The sequence below is a fragment of the Anomaloglossus baeobatrachus genome, chromosome 6 (genome assembly GCF_048569485.1).
Source record: "Anomaloglossus baeobatrachus isolate aAnoBae1 chromosome 6, aAnoBae1.hap1, whole genome shotgun sequence".
Classification (NCBI taxonomy): Eukaryota; Metazoa; Chordata; class Amphibia; order Anura; family Aromobatidae; genus Anomaloglossus; species Anomaloglossus baeobatrachus.
Genome location: NC_134358.1, coordinates 386,728,523 through 386,746,780, shown reverse-complemented (window position 1 = coordinate 386,746,780; position 18,258 = coordinate 386,728,523). Strand labels below are relative to the sequence as shown.

General features: G+C 42.0%; 1 protein-coding gene across 3 annotated transcripts in view; it reads left to right on the top strand.

Moving 5' to 3' along the window:
• Window positions 1-18,258, top strand: part of PDE1C (phosphodiesterase 1C) — a 1,233,587-nt gene that overhangs the window by 881,413 nt on the left and 333,916 nt on the right. The window lies entirely within an intron of this gene.

Below are 18,258 nucleotides of genomic sequence, written 5' to 3'. Positions count from 1 at the left end.
AGACACGGCCATTACACAGTACATAATAGGGGCACATTTATAAGATTTTTTTCAGCACAGGAAAAAATTATTTAAATAAGATAATCTTATATATGTGCCCCTGCTATGTGCTGTGTAATGGCCATGTCTGACTGTACAGCGACATGGTCTGATCATACCACAGCTCCTGTGCAGGGAAGGACACAAAAGAGAGTATACAGATAGCACATTACGAGATCACAGCTGATTCTTTTTGTGACATAAAACATTTCCCTGCCTGTTTTTTTCTTTAAATGTTTTACCTCAAAGAAAGAATCATCTGTGATCCTGTGCAGTAATTTCTGTATATTCTCTTATGCGTCCTCCCAGGAGTTGTGGTATGATCAGCCCACGTCCCTGTACGGTCAGACACGGCCATTACATAGTACATAGCAGGGATTATCTTAACACAGGAACATTTTTTTAAACACATTCAATAGAGGAAATTGTTAATTATCCAAGATCTATTGATTGAAATGAACTTTGCTCATGGGAAAACTCTTTTAAAGACGCATTTGTATCCTTAAAATATTTGTAAATATATTTGTAAATTAGTCTAGTTTTAATAAAATACGTTGACATAATTGTCTTCCCCAGTTTACAGTATCATACTGATCCTTTTCTGGGTCACATGACTTCAAATTAGAGTGACTGGATCACACAGGGATTTATATATGGACTAGAAGTTGCTTTCACTATAAACCGTAAGTCTATGGAGTCTCATTCTGAGGTGGCACAGGCTAATATTGATGAAAGCAGCACTACCCCACATAGCAGTCCCTGTACGTCCCCACAACAGGAGATGAGAGCTCACATGACCCAGAAGAGGACCAGAGCTGAGCTGGAAACGGGAGAGGATGGCCACATTACATTATAGACATATATAGAAAGGTTTAGGGTATAACATTTTAGCCATGAATGCTTCTTTAAGCAATCATTTTAATAGCTAATTGGTTATTACCAAAGCTGAAATGTTCATTCTGTTTGAAAAGGCATGTACAATGATTTTTTTTATTATTATTCTTTTTGTTAAAAATAAAAATATTAGTTTTATTGTGTTTTTTTAATAGAATTAATATATTAGGTGACTAACATGATCAAACCATGACAAACTGGACCTCAGAGTATCTTCACAACCTGACAACTAGAATGACAAATGTCAATACAACGGCCACAGTTCATCAGTTATTGCCAGAATTATGGCTCAAAACTGTTTGTAAGGTTGCAAAGTAATTGCAAAAGTGTTATAAATTACAACATAAATGTACTGTAGTGCCGGCACATGTCTGCGCTGGTGTATGGTAGGTGAAATATGGGTTAAATTCAGAAGGAGGTGCAGGCCAGAAGGTGATAAGCTCTTTTATGTTATTGATTTATACGCTATTTTCCTACACTTTTATACTATTGTTCTACATTATATTATGTACTACCATGCTAATCTGTAATAAAACGCTATTCTTTTTCCAGGTCAAACTTCTGCAAATTTTTGTTTTATTTGCTATAAATAAATCGATCTGTTCTTTGTCCACAAATAATATCCAGGTGTCTAAACTATTTGAAATTTGACGATTATATTTAGGATAAAAACAGGATAGAAAATTAATTCTACATGTATAGGACCGGCAAATATAAAATACTGGGGTTTGTGTGCAAAACTTTGGTTTGTGTATTAATACCCTTTGTATTATCATTACATCATGGCTGTCTATCTTCACTGTTTTCAATAGTGTTTAGTCATGTGTGATGGAGGATAAGTAGCTTGTGTGCTGGCCTTTATAAGGTATACATAATGGTCACGTCAAGATAACCCCCTCTGTCAGAACCACTGATCTTTATGGTCAAGCTCTTGTAATTCCTGACAGCCAGCTGTTAATATAAACCATGTGCCTAGAACATTCTCTCTGCTGTACCAACTATAGGAGAAATATAATATTACATAGTATATCTGATCAGTAAGGAAGATCCCTTTTCTATGACATCTATGTGACCTTTTAGGACATAATGGTGAAGGATCTTAATGACCCAATGTAGCAAAGAACACGTCTTAATTAACTGATGTTCACATTTATGGTTTTGTTTTTACTAAATTCAGTAACGCTTTCACTCAATGGGATGTGAGTACAATGGTATAACAACATATTGGACACATTTTCTGTAACCGATTTCTACAAATCTTCTCAAGTATAGCAATTTTAGTCTCTAGGTATAATGCATCATTAAGTAAAACTGCTGTTTTGTCATTGATATGTTAGAAAAGCTTGCAATGTAAGATATGTCGATGGTGTTTCATTAACAGCTTCACACTTGATGTCTTAGTCATTCCTCTAATTAGATTGTAAGCTCCATGAGCAGGAACTAAGAAGAGCAATTTCAGAAGGTATGTACCTGATATCCATGTATTTGTATTAGTGATTGTCCCTCAATGTCTTCTATGCTTTTCTGTGGCATCTGAAGCTCTATTGTTTGCAAAAAGTGACACTTTCTACTGGATCAAACTAAATTCTTCATGGATGCAGCTACACATACGGTTTCAGGAATTTGGGAACTGTGGTCCTGACAATCTGTGTGCAGCATCATCTGTGTCTTTGTTTCATTAAAAGGTGTGACATTTTGCAAACAATTTGTAGTTACCATTAGCAGGAGAGATGCACATGTCCATTCCTTCATTGACTAGAAGAAATATTGATGAACCACCCTTCTTCCAGTCTCCGTCTCTGAACGCCTGAATTACTTAATTGAGGCTATCTGTGTAGCCTGCTCTTATGACCCGGCTACCCATGTAACCCTTTTACAGTAGTTCAGATCAGAACCCTGGACAGCGCAACTCTCAACACAGCAGCCCCTAAGCTTCAGAAATCCCGTATACTGGAGAACCCATGTAGAGAAATGTATTAGCAGGCTCCTTGTCTTAGTCATAGTCATCGATATACATGTATATACAGGGCGGATGACAGGCTAACAGTTTGGTAACATCTGTAACTCACATGCTGACATTATATGCCTGAATGCCATTGTCTTACAGTGTTTCTCTGGTATTATCTTTTACTTGCATAATTTGATATTGTTTGAATAATATATATTGTGTTTAGTTTTGTATGCATATTGTTTATTGGTTTTAAAAAGTAAAATGATGTCCAAAGAAACGTCCATACAGTTTTTTTTTCCTTCCAGAGTGGTAGTTAGTGTAAGGAAAATGATGCCAGAACTGATCCCATTGTTGCTGTTTGGGCACGTCCCAGAACAGAATTAAAAAAAATCTGGACTCTGAACTGGTGAACAATCTACATAAATAGTCATTAATTGCATCAAGCTGAGACACCATAAGCCATATGCAGCTAATTTAAAGGGAATCTGTCACCTAATCGGAGAGTAACATATGGGCAGAGATACTAATTCCAGCGATGTGTCACTTACTGGGCTGCTTAGTGTAGTTTTGATAGAATCACTGTTTAATCAGCTGGAGATCATTATTAAAGGACTACTTGGCATGTTGCCATGTAGTCCAGCATATTCATGAGCTCTATAAAACTGGTAAATCTGCAGCAGAGAAAACAGTGATTTTATCAAAATGACAGCAAACAGCTCAGTAAGTGGAATCAGGATCTCTGTCTCTACATTATGCTGCTCTCAGACAAGGGAGCAAAAACCTGGTGACAGAGTCCCTTTACTGTACATTGGGAAAAATGCTGGTTTACTTACTGCAAAGTCACAGCATAGATAAATAATGTTCACCGTCTTTTTGTAGCTAGAGTATACAGTCATATGAAAAAGTTTGGGCACCCCTATTAATGTTAACCTTTTTTCTTTATAACAATTTGGGTTTTTGCAACAGCTATTTCAGTTTCATATATCTAATAACTGATGGACTGAGTAATATTTCTGGATTGAAATGAGGTTTATTGTACTAACAGAAAATGTGCAATCCGCATTTAAACAAAATTTGACCGGTGCAACAGTATGGGCACCCTTATCAGTTTCTTGATTTGAACCCTCCTAACTACTTTTTACTGACTTACTAAAGCACTAAATTGGTTTTGTAACCTCTTTGAGCTTTGAACTTCATAGGCAGCTGTATCCAATCATGAGAAAAGGTATTTAAGGTGGCCACTTGCAAGTTGTTCTCCTATTTGAATCTCCTATGAAGAGTGGCATCATGGGCTCCTCAAAACAACTCTCAAATTATCTGAAAACAAACATTATTCAACATAGTTGTTCAGGGAAAGGATACAAAAAGTTGTCTCAGAGATTTAAACTGTCAGTTTCCACTGTGAGGAACATAGTAAGGAAATGGAAGAACACAGGTACAGTTCTTGTTACGGTCAGAAGTGTCAGGCCAAGAAAAATGTCAGAAAGGCAGAGAAGAAGAATGGTGAGAACAGTCAAGGACAATCCACAGACCACCTCCAAAGACCTGCAGCATCATCTTGCTGCAGATGGTGTCAATGTGCATCGGTCAACAATACAGCGCACTTTGCACAAGGAGAAGCTGTATGGGAGAGTGATGCGAAAGAAGCCATTTCTGCAAGCACACCACAAACAGAGTCGCCTGAGGTATGCAAAAGCACATTTGGACAAGCCAGTTACATTTTGGAAGAAGATCATGTGGACTGATGAAACAAAGATTGAGTTGTTTGGTCATACAAAAAGGCGTTATGCATGGAGGCAAAAAAACACGGCATTGCAAGAAAAGCACTTGCTACCCACAGTAAAATTTGGTGGAGGTTCCATCATGCTTTGGGGCTGTCTGGCCAATGCCGGCACCGGGAATCTTGTTAAAGTTGAGTGTCGCATGGATTCAACTATGGTCTATCTATCACAGAACTCAATTCCTGTAGTACTCTGGGGTGTATGCCATCCGGGCCCGGAGATTTGTCAACCTTAGTGATTTCGAGGCGGTGGCGTACTTCCTGCTGGGTTAAGCAGGTAATATTCAAGGGTGAAATTATGGTATCACTGGTCATGTCATCTGCCATGGCATTTTCTTGTATAAAAACCGTAGAAAAAAAGTCATTCAGCAGGTTGACTTTACCCTCATCCCCTTACTTATTACTTATGCTAATTCTTACAGGGGGAAAGCATAACTAGGAATACCCCAAGATATTATCTGCTCCTCAGCTGCTGTCACTCAAGAAACTGCCAATTTTATAAACGTCACTTTCTTGGATTTGAAAACCTAAACATCCGAGCTGACCACTAAAGATATGTAGAGAATCAGCCTGATAGTGCCAGTATAGCCCTGGCTTTAGGTTATATACAAAAATCCTGGTGATTGGTTCCCTTTAAGCTCTGAGCCCCCTTGACTCATCAAATGTATTCAAGTGATGCTAATAATAAACCTCTGGATATCTACCTTGTAAATACATACATACAAATGCAACATCATATACCTTACTATTAGGAGGCATATACTTTCTATATACGTTATAATTTAGCATGAGCAACATACATGTCGGTGTTGTTATGTTGAAAAATGGCTTCTGTGTCACTTTGGAGAAACTCCCATACTACTGGTTCCACAGCCAAATCATTATAAGGAGAACAGTGTGCACTTGTAATGAATGAAGCCCAGAAGATCTACTGGTTACCATACATCATGCCACACCATAATACCAGGAAAAGGACCGTTGTGATGTTTCTTTAAGAAGTTCTTTTCATAGTTTGCTCAAGTGGTCACTAGACCAATCTCCAGCTATCATTGAGTCCAACATAAAGGGGGAAAGATCAAAAGTCCAGCCTCCATATTTGTCTTGCTTTGCAGTATGATGACTTCAATAATGGCGCTGTGAGGTCAATGGAACACCTGAAGTTTGACTCATCTCATAGACAATGTCAAGCAAAAGTCTTCTGATGGTTTATGTTGATGCCTTAAGCGGGGTTTACACGCTGCAACATCGCTAGCGATGTCGAGCGCGATAGCACCTGCCCCCGTCGTACGTGCGATATTGTGTGATCACTGCCGTAGCGAACATTATCGCTACGGCAGCGTCAAACGCACATACCTGCTCTGCAACGTCGCTCTGGCCGGCGAACCACCTCCTTTCTAAGGGAGTGGTTCATGCGGCGTCACAGCGACGTCATACGGCAGGCGTCCAATAGAAGCGGAGGAGCGGAGATGAACGCAACATCCCGCCCACCTCCTACCTTCCGCATTGCCGGTGGAGGCAGGTAAGGAGATGTTCGTCGCTCCTGCAGTGTCACACATAGCGATGTGTGGTGCCGCAGGAACGAGAAACAACATCGCTTAAAAAAAGAAAACAATTTTTTGATTCAGGACGACCTCTCCGCGTCAAACGATTTTGACCGCTTTTGCGATCGTTTAAGGTCGCTCATAAGTGTCACACACTGCGATATCGTTAATGACACCGGATGTGCGTCCCAAACAACGTGACCCCGACGATAATTCATTAACGATATCATAGCGTGTAAAGCCCGCTTTAGGCTTTGTATCCGATGTCCAATATCACTTGCAATAGAGAATGGAGCAATCATAGAACCAGTGGTACTGCCATTCATTCCTTCAAAGTGTCCCATGCTAGGCAGTATGTTGCTCATACCATGTTGAGCAGCCTGTGTCATGTAAACATGCTACCATGGCCTGCAGCATCTCTGCACTTGTAGCTTGTTGAGCACATCTGGCACATCATTTGTTGGAAATTGTAGTGGTGGATTTTCATGATTTGTGAACCCAACTTCATTCAGCGTGTCATAAAATTCCTTAGACAGACAATAACGTGAACCTGTCAGGTCTCCAGTGCACACAGAACAAAGAGCAGTCCTGTGCACATATCTATAATCCCTGATAGTCAGTGTCATCGGCAGTGCGACACTAAGCTGCACATGCATATGGCTTTGTACACCTCAGCATTTCGTTTTGCTGACACCAGGTGTATGTGTCCCAGTTTCAGAAAGGCTCACTGCGCATGATGGGAAGTTGTCTGCACATCTGGTCATGCACACTATGCCTCTTTGAAGCCGGGACGCATACACCTGGCTTCAGACTAGTGTGCATGACCGGAAGTGCAGAAAACTTCCCATCATGCGCTGTGAGCCTTCTTGAAGCTGGGACACACAAACCTGGCATCTGAAAAGCTCACTGCTGAGAGGTACAAAGCCATGCACATGTGCAGCTTTGTATCACGCTGATGATGACACTGACTGTTGTAAAGCACGTTATCACATCCACAGAGGAGTGATAACAGGCTAAGTGGGCAGACTAGTCGAGGGAACTAACGCCCTTACGACTAGTCACTCGTCTAAATAGCATCTCATAAACGGTCTTTAGAAATACTTTTTCTAAAGATCTGTTTATGTATGCAACTACATTAAAGGACAGTTAGGCAGAGATTATAGATATATGCACAGAACTGCTCGTGGTCCTGGGTAGAGTTGAGCGCGGTTCGTGGTTCGTGGTTCTCCAGTTCGCGGCTCGAGTGATTTTTGGGCTGTTCGAGATCGAACTAGAACTCGAGCTTTTTGCTAAAAGCTCGATAGTTCTAGATACGTTCGAGAACGGTTCTAGCAGCAAAAAGCAGGGCTTTTTACAGCTACAGTGAGCAGGAGCCATCGCTGGCAGCCTGCCACAAGCTGGTAACCAAGATAAACATCGGGTATCCAAGCAAAGCGCTTTGGTTAGTAACCCGATGTTTATCTTAGTTACGTGCAGGAAGCCCACACTTTCCCGCTCAGCTCGCTCCACCCCCTCCTGCCCGCGGCATGTACACATACATACACATACACAAACACACACACACACACACATCCACCCCCCCCCCCCCCCCCCCCGCCCGCCCGCCCGCCCGCTCGCTCGCTCGCTCGCTCGGCTTACCTGCGGTGATGAAGTCCCGCCATCCCGACCTCAGCGCTGTCACTGTCCTCCATGGCCGCCGCTTGTCACATCACCTCTCGCTTCCGACCCGAGACTGACACTGGCGGTGACGTCACGGACCTCTCGCGATACTTGATGTGAAGGCGCCGGTCATTGACCTCAGTGACAGGGGCTGTCAGTGTGCTGGAGATCAGCGCAGGTAATGTACCTCACTGACAGCAGCACTTCTCATGCCCTGCAGTGACCTGGGCTGACCCATTGATGTTAGCTCAGGTCACTGCACTGCTCTCCCAGCCAATGGGGAACATCCTGCTCTTCATTGACTGGGACAGTGTGGATCGTCATGGCAACCCCTTGGATTACACCAGACCTGGATTTGTTTTTCAATCTAATAAATTGGTTAAAGAGGGAATGTTTTGGGGAGTGTTTTTTCAAATAAAAATGTGTTTGTCGTGTATTTTTTTTTATTACTGACTGGGTTGGTGATGTCGGGTATCTGATAGACGCCTGACCTCACCAACCCCAGGGCTTGATGCCAGGTGACATTACACATCTGGTATTAACCCCAAATATTACCCCGTTTGCCACCGCACCAGGGCGCGGGATGAGCTGGGGCGAAGCACCAGGATTGGCGCATCTAATGGATGCGCCACTTCTGGGGCGGCTGCGGCCTGCTATTTTTAGGCTGGGGAGATTCCAATAACCATGGACCTCCCTAGTCTGAGAATATCAGGCCCCAGCTGTCTGCTTTACCTTGGCTGGTGATCCAATTTTGGGGGACCCCTACGTGGTTTTTTTTTTTAATTATTTATTTAATTTAAAATAACAGCGTGGGGTGCCCTCAGTTTTGGATTACCAGCCAAGGTGAGGTTGCCAGCTGTGGTCTGCAGGCTGCAGCCGTCTGCTTTACCCTAGCTGGCTACAAAACTAGGGGGAACCCTATGTCATTTTTTTTTCATTTTTTTGGCTAAATACAAAGCTAAGCACCCCTTAGTGCCACATGAAAGGTACCAAAGGGTGTTCCACTTTTTCTCCATTTTTTTCTCCACTTTCTCTCCACTTTTTCTCCACTTTTTCTCCATTTTTTTCTCCACTTATTCTCCACTTTTTCTCCTCTTATTCTCCACTTTTTCTCCACTTTTTCTCCACTTTTTCTCCTCTTATTCTCCACTTTTTCTCCACTTTTTCTCCACTTTTTCTCCATTTTTTTCTCCACTTTCTCCACTTTTTCTCCACTTTTTCTCCACGTTTTCTCCACGTTTTCTCCACTTTTTTCTCCACTTTTTCTCCTCTTATGCTCCACTTTTTCTCCACTTTTTCTCCACTTTTTCTCCTCTTAATCTCCACTTTTTCTCCACTTTTTCTCCATTTTTTTCTCCACTTATTCTCCACTTTTTCTCCTCTTATTCTCCACTTTTTCTCCACTTTTTCTCCACTTTTTCTCCTCTTATTCTCCACTTTTTCTCCACTTTTTCTCCACTTTTTCTCCATTTTTTTCTCCACTTTCTCCACTTTTTCTCCACTTTTTCTCCACGTTTTCTCCACGTTTTCTCCACTTTTTTCTCCACTTTTTCTCCTCTTATGCTCCACTTTTTCTCCACTTTTTCTCCACTTTTTCTCCTCTTAATCTCCACTTTTTCTCCACTTTTTCTCCATTTTTTCTCCACTTTTACTCCACTTTTTCTCCACTTTTTTCTCCACTTTTTCTCCACTTTTTCTCCTCTTATGCTCCACTTTTTCTCCACTTTTTCTCCACTTTTTCTCCACGTTTTCTCCACTTTTTTCTCCACTTTTTCTCCTCTTATGCTCCACTTTTTCTCCACTTTTTCTCCACTTTTTCTCCATTTTTTTCTCCACTTTCTCCACTTTTTCTCCACTTTTTCTCCACGTTTTCTCCACGTTTTCTCCACTTTTTTCTCCACTTTTTCTCCTCTTATGCTCCACTTTTTCTCCACTTTTTCTCCACTTTTTCTCCTCTTAATCTCCACTTTTTCTCCACTTTTTCTCCATTTTTTCTCCACTTTTACTCCACTTTTTCTCCACTTTTTTCTCCACTTTTTCTCCACTTTTTCTCCTCTTATGCTCCACTTTTTCTCCACTTTTTCTCCACTTTTTCTCCACGTTTTCTCCACTTTTTTCTCCACTTTTTCTCCTCTTATGCTCCACTTTTTCTCCACTTTTTCTCCACTTTTTCTCCTCTTAATCTCCACTTTTTCTCCACTTTTTCTCCACTTTTTCTCCACTTTTTCTCCACTTTTTCTCCACTTTTTTCTCCACTTTTTCTCCACTTTTTCTCCTCTTATGCTCCACTTTTTCTCCACTTTTTCTCCACTTATGCTCCACTTTTTCTCCACTTTTTCTCCACTTTTTTCTCCACTTTTTCTCCTCTTAATCTCCACTTTTTCTCCACTTTTTCTCCACTTTTTCTCCACTTTTTCTCCACTTTTTCTCCACTTTTTTCTCCACTTTTTCTCCACTTTTTCTCCTCTTAATCTCCACTTTTTCTCCTCTTATGCTCCACTTTTTCTCCACTTTTTCTCCACTTTTTCTCCTCTTATGCTCCACTTTTTCTCCACTTTTTCTCCACTTTTTCTCCTCTTATGCTCCACTTTTTCTCCACTTTTTCTCCACTTTTTTCTCCACTTTTTCTCCTCTTATGCTCCACTTTTTCTCCACTTTTTCTCCACTTATGCTCCACTTTTTCTCCACTTTTTCTCCACTTTTTTCTCCACTTTTTCTCCTCTTAATCTCCACTTTTTCTCCACTTTTTCTCCACTTTTTCTCCACTTTTTCTCCACTTTTTCTCCACTTTTTTCTCCACTTTTTCTCCACTTTTTCTCCTCTTATGTTCCACTTATTCTCCACTTTTTCTCCACTTTTTCTCTACTTTTTCTATGGTCGGTCTACCCATTAGCTCTGCCATGCATAGTGTAGCTCTACACCTACTGCACATGTTACTTTATGATTGACATCTCTTTCGTACCAGAGCTGTCTAAGTCTACTCTGACCCCATATTTGTCATTACTATATTGTCCTTGTACTGTATTATGACATTTGTATCATGTGTTTCATTTCTTGCTGTGTTGCAATTTTTTTGCTGCATCCCAATTGTACCTCTACATTGTTCGAGTTTATGTTATTGTTCTCTCACTCTTATGTGATACTGATTATTGTCATTTTTCATGATTACATGCAGATAAGTCCAATCTGACGAAGGCTCAGGCCGAAACGTCATTTGTAACTTGTTTTGGACAAAAACATATATGCTTATGAAAAAAAAATTTTCTTAATACGGACCAATAAAGAGTGATTTTGCATTACTATCCGTTGTGACTTACTGACTTAGTCTGGGAGATATAGAGTGCCGAGGTTACTCACTAATTTTATCTATTATTACCTCTGAGCACCTATATACCAGTGAGCAGAGCTTCCTCTACAGTAGTTCTCCTGATTAGGCATGCCCTTACCTCATGAGCAGGGCATTGCAGCTTTGGTAGCAACCATTACGACATGGACTCTGCTGCTGTGGACCCGGGGAGAGTGAGTGCAGATTCATTGCACCCACACTCCTCACATGAAGGGTCCGCACTCCTAGAAAATGGGGGATACGTTCCCTGAGTGTCTCCCCCCCCATATTCTAGACGGTCCAGAGTCGTCGTGGGACCCCTTTATTTTTTTTCTTACAATAAATTGGTGAAAGAGGAAATGTTTTGGGGACTGTTTTTTCAAATAAATTTCTTTTGTCGATTTTTTGTTTTTGTTAGTACTGACAGTTTATGATGTTGGGTATCTAATAGACGCCATGACATCACAAACTGCTGGGCTTGATCTCAGGTGACTTTACAGCTAGTATCAACCCGATTTATTACCCCGTTTGCCACTGCACCAGGGCACGGGATGAGCTGGGGTGAAGCGCCAGGATTGGCGCATCTAGTGGATGCGCCACGTCTGGGGTGCCTGCGGCCTGCTATTTTTAGGCTGTGAAGGCCCAATAACTATGGACCTTCCCACCCTGAGAATACCAGACCACAGCTGTCCGCTTTACCTTGGCTGGTGATCCAATTTGGGGGGTCCCCTACTTTTATTGTGTAATTATTAATATTTATAAAATAATTATAAAAAAGAGCCTGAGGGGACCTCCACATTGGATCCCCAACCACGGTAAAGCTGCCAGCTGTGGTTTTCAGGCTACAGCCGTCTGCTTTACCCTAGCTGGCTATCAAAAATGGGGGGACCCAACGTAATTTTTTTTTTTTAACTATTTTTTAAATAGAAAAAATTAATGGGCTTCCCTGTATTTTGATTGCCAACCAAGGTAACGGCAGGCAGATGGGGGTGGCAACCCATAGCTGTCTGCTTTATCTGCGCTGAGAATCAAAAATACCGCGGAGCGCTACGTCATTTTTTTAAAGATTTATTTTTACAGCACTGTGATGTCCAGCAATCAAAATACAGGGAAGCCCATTTTATTTTTAGTTATTTAAATAAATAATTAAAAAAAATATATGTTAGCTCCCACTGCATTTTTTGTATTGCTAGCTAAGGGTAATCCAAGCAGCTACTGGCTGCTAACCCCCACTGCTTGGTGTTACCTTCACTGGCAATGGAAAATCCAGGGAAGCATTTTTTTTTTTTTTTGCCAAAAAGCTACAAAAAAAGGACGTGAGCTTCGCCATATTTTTGTATGCTAGCCAGGTATAGCAGGCAGGTGCTGGAAGAGTTGGATACAGCGCCAGAAGATGGCGCTTCTATGAAAATGCCATTTTCTGAGGCGGCTGCAGACTGCAAATCGCAGCAGTGGGGCCCAGAAAGCTCAGGCCAACCTGTGCTGCGGATTCCAATCCCCAGCTGCCTAGTTGTACCTGGCTGGACACAAAAATGGGGCAAAGCCTACGTCATTTGTTTTCTAATTATTTCATGAAATTCATGAAATAATAAAAAAAGGGCTTCCCTTTATTTTTGGTTCCCAGCCGGGTACAAATAGGCAACTGGGGGTTGGGGGCAGCCGTACCTGCCTGCTGTACCTGGCTAGCATACAAAAATATGGCGAAGCCACATAATTTTTTCAGGGGGCAAAAAACTTCTGCATACAGTCCTGGATGGAGTATGCTGAGCCTTGTAGTTCTGCAGCTGCTGTCTGTCTGTATGGAGAAGAGCAGACAGCAGCTGCAGAACTACAAGGCTCAGCATACTCCATCCAGGACTGCATGCAGAAGTTTTTTGCCCACCAAAAAAATGACGTGGGCTTCGCCATATTTTTGTATGCTAGCCAGGTACAGCTGGCAGCCACGGGCTGCCTCCAACCCCCAGTTGCCTATTTGTACCCGGCTGGGAACCAAAAATATAGGGAAGCCCGTTTTTTTTAATTATTTCACTTATTTCATGAAATAATTAAAAAACAAATGACGTGGGCTTCGCCCTATTTTTGTGTCCAGCCGGGTACAACTAGGCAGCTGGGGATTGGAATCCGCAGCACAGGTTAGCCCGAGGTTTGTGGGCGCCTCTGCTGCGGATTTCAGTCCGCAGCCGTCCCAGAAAATGGCGCTCTCATAGAAGCGCCATCATCTGGCGCTGTATCCAACTCTTCCAACAGCCCTGGAGCCGGGTGGCTTGTTGGGTAATCATGAGTTAATACTGGCTTTGTTTTACCAGCCAGTATTAAGCCAGAGATTCTTAATGTCAGGCACGTTTGACCCGGCCATTAAGAATCTCCAATAAAGGGTTAAAAAAAGACACCACACAGAGAAAAAATACTTTAATAGAAATAAATACACAGACACATTAGAGACTCCATCTTTATTACCCCTGTCAGCCCTCCACGATCCTGCTCTTCTGTCTTCTTTCTTTCTAGTGTAGTAGTAGTGACGATTGTAGTGAGGGGCATCACTTGGGGCTGGGGAACCTCCATCCTAACTACAATGCTCACTACAATCGGGAAGCAGCGTGCAGCCTTCACTCCGTGAGTGATCACTGCTGGCTGCTAGCGGTAACAGCGGTAACGCTGACAGACGCGTTACCATAGCAACGGTGCTCCCGGAGCCGCGGTTAGCGGTGACGTCACCGCTAACTGCGTTGCTATGGCAACGGTGATCTCCGTTAATGACCGGCTGTGTCAGCCGGTCCCTAACGGAACGGGGAGTCGACCGTGTGCTAGAGCATGTCGCCGGTACACGGCGATACACATATGTGCACCGTGTACCGGAGAGATGCACTCGCAGGTCCTACATGACGTGTCATAGTCATGTGACCAGTCTGTAGCCAATGAGATAATAGCCACGTGACTGGTCACATGGCTATTTTGACGTCACGATAGGTCCTGCTTCTCTGCTGGCAGTGCAGGTCACCGGGAGGATTCAGCGATCATCGGATGGAATAGCGGCAGGAGACAGAGTGCAGAAGGGATCGCGAGGACCGGTAAGTGTTATGGCAATGTTTATTAACTGTTTGTGTACATTTATAATGCATTTTTATGTGTTTGTGATTGCCTCCCATTATAGCCTATTGGTTCTAGTTCGGTTCGTCGAACGTTCGACGAGCCGAACTCGAGCCAGACCCCCCGTTCGGCGAACCGCCTCGAGCCGAACCGGGACCGGTTCGCTCATCTCTAGTCCTGGGTGCATATTGCACCTGACAGGTTCCCTTCAATACCTTAATTGATAGAATGCGAAGGTGTGTAATTGCGTTTATTTTTTTGTGTGATGCTCTTACTCGATACTGAATACATACTGACTAAATCAAGATATTTTGAAAAGGACTTACCCATTTTAAGTTATTTGTATATCGTCACCATGTGTTTTGGTCTTCCTTTTTGGCTTTTTGGCGTTGCAACCTCAAAGTTGAGGAGTGTGTGTAAAGTGTGGTGCAAAAGTTTTAGGCAGGTGTACAAAAAATGCTTATAAGTAAGAATGCTTTAAAAATAGAAGTCTTAATAGTTTATTTTTATTAATTAAGAAAATGTAAATTATCAGACATCAATTCTTCTAGGTACACTTGCGTGCAGTTTTGAAGGTACTCAACATGAAGGTTGTTCAAAACACCATGGAGAACTAACTACAGATCTTCTGTGGATGTAGGTTTGTGCAAATTCTTTTGTCTCTTAATATAATCCTAGACAGACTCTATGGTGTTGAGGTTAGAGCACTGTAGAGGCCATATCAGTACTACCATGAGTCCTTAATGATATTGACCATAAATTTGAGCTTGTTGTCCTGCAGAAGAATAAATTTGGAACAAATTAAATGACTCTCTGATGGTATTGCATAATGGCTAAGTTTTCGGCTGTATTTATCATTATTGAGGAAACCATCAATCTTGACCAAATCTCCATCTCCATTCAAATTCACCAGGAATCTACACCATCCTCAATCTCATTTTTGCACCAGTCCTTCAGCAAACATACTGCCTTCTGTTACAGAAAAATATTTCAAATATCAGTCTAGAGCATCTGTTACCATTTTTCTGTACCCCAGTTCTTATGTTTTTTTGTGGATAGTTGAGTCAATTGGTCTTGTTTCCATGTTCAACATATGTATTTGGTAGCAATTCCTTCATAAAGACCTCTTTGGGCCAGACTACTCTGAACAGTACATGGAAGTAGCTGAGCCCCAGTTGTTGCTGCCCGGTCTGAGCTGATGGCACTGTTGGACATCTTCCTACTTCAATTGGAGGCAAGCATGATATGTCTTTCTTCTGCTCACTTTTTCCTTGGCCAATAGCTGTGTCTGTAGTCCTCAATTTTTCACATTTCTTGGTGTTCTCAATGCTGAGAAATACAGGCAAATACTTATCTATTATGCAATACCATCAGTGAGTTGTCTGATTAGCTGCAAAATGATTCTGCACTAGGACAATGACAGCAAACATATCATACAGGAAATGTCAGTAAGAGTTATCCTGAGCATAAAGAAGATCAGAAGTCCTGGATGTGATTATCTGGCCTCCACAGAGCTCTGAGATTACATGAAGAGACAGAACGATGTGCGCAAGCCTACATCCATAGAAGATTTGTGGTTAGTTCTCCAAGATGTTTGCTGCTTGCAGAGTTCCTTCAATAGCTGCGTACACATGTATCTACAGGATCTGATGCTTTTAAGCTGTTCTGAAGGCAAAGGGTATTCACACCAAATAATGACTGATTTGATTTAGATTTCTCTCTTGTACATTCTTTTTGCATTTTATCAATAAAAATAAACTATTAAACCTATTTTTGAAAACATTTTTACTTTGCTGCTTTGTTTTTCCATACCTGCCTAAAACGTTAACATAATATTGTATAAAATGAGAGAATGAAATATTACCCCTCAAACTAATACATTATGCATTTTTAATTATTAAAGTGATTAAGGTAAATAAAAAGTCAAATTTTCAAACATCTCAATTTAATCAGTATCAAGTAAGATGGTTACCTGCAAAAATAGATACACTTATGGCCACTTTACACACAGAGATAAATCTTTGGCAGATCTGTGGTTGCAGTGAAATCATGGACATATTGTTCCATTTGTACACAGCCACAAACCTGGCACTGATTGTCCACAATTTCACTGCAACCACAGATCTGCCGCAGATTTATCTCTGTGTGTAAAGTGGCCTTTACATTCCTTGGCATGCAGTGAGGTTATACATGGTTGTCTGAGGAATGTTCTGCCAATGTTAAGGCACTTAGGCATACAAGTCATCAAGATCCCCTGCAGCTACCCTTGCAATTTTTATCCAATCATGTTCCAGACGTGCTCAATAAGATACAAGTCTAGAGAAGCTAATGGCCATAGTAACATGCTTAGACCATGCGGGCTGCTCACAGTAGCAAGAGCAAGGTGCAGCCTGGCCTTCTCATGATGACAAACAACTTCAGGAACACTTTTACATTTCCTTGAGCAGACCTCTTTATGGTGATACCCATGTGGTCTCCAGACCAATCTCTAGCTATCATTGTGTTCAAGACAAAAGCAGGAATCATCACTGAAGATAGTACACCTCTATTACAGCCACTACTGCTATCTTGCTCTGTAGCCTTTGAGTTATGATGGGAGGTCAGAAGAACACCTGTAGGTGAATGTCTTAAGGCCCCTTTACAAACTGCAACATCGCAAACGACATCGCTGTAACGTCACCAGTTTTGTGACGTAATAGCGACCTCCCCAGCGCCATTGCAGTGTGTGAAACACATCAGCGACCTGGCCCCTGCTGTGAAGTTGCTGATCACTACACATCTTTCAGGACCATTCTTTGGTCCTTTGTTTCCCGCTGTGCAGCATGATCGCTAGAAAGTCTCAGTGTGTAAAGGGGCCTTTACAGCGACTTCGTTAGCGACTTCCCTTTCAAAAAGCTGCTTTAAAACGTCCCCAATGACTAGCTAGGTCGTTCTGCAGGTCCAGATCGCTGTTGCGTTGTTTTCCAGGTTTGCCTGTTTGACAGCTCACCAGCGACTCACCAGAGACTTTGTAGCGATCCCGGCCAGGTTGGGATCACTGGTGGGATCGCTAGAAAGTCTCATTGTGTAAAGGGGCCTTTATGCAAATGTCTTCTGATTGTTTGTGTTGACAATGTTTGTTGTCACACTATTTGATGTCACACTGTTTGATAACTTGGACTTGGTATTTGTTGTCTAATTTAATTTGCAGAGCAGAATGGATCACAATGTGCCACTCTTCAAATCTGACAAGATTGCTTGGGCAACACCATGAAGAGGCAAGGGAACAACACTCCTGGGATTATGGTGGGGTGGTATAACATATGGTAGCTGGACCACTCTAGTATACATTTCAGGGATATTAATAGCTTGCTGTTATGTATGTAAGTCTCCCAAAAGAGTATAAAAACTTTACAGTGTGGGATCGGATTCCAAATTATTATTTCCTTGGAGTAAAAAATTTTTTAAAAACAGGCAGAGAAATGCTTTACTGCACAAAAAGAATCAGTTGTGATCCCGTGCTGTAATGTCTGTATATTCTATTTTCCTTCCTCCTAGGCCCAGGAGTTGTGGTATGATCAGACCATGTCTCTGTGCGGTCAGACACGACCATTACACAGTACATAGCAGGGACACATATATAAGATTATCTCAGCCCAGGAGATGTGGTATGATCAGACCATGTCCCTGTATGATCAGACACGGCCATTACACAGTACATAGCAAGGGCACATATATAAGATTATCTCAGCCCAGGAGATGTGGTATGATCAGACCATGTCCCTTTACAGTCAGACGCGGCCATTACACAGTACATAGCAAGGGCACATATATAAGATTATCTCAGCCCAGGAGATGTGGTATGATCAGACCATGTCCCTGTACAGTCAGACATGGTCATTATACAGTACATAACAGGGGCACATATATAAGATTATCTCAGCCCAGGGGATGTGGTATGATCAGACCATGTCCCTGTACCGTCAGACACGGCCATTACACA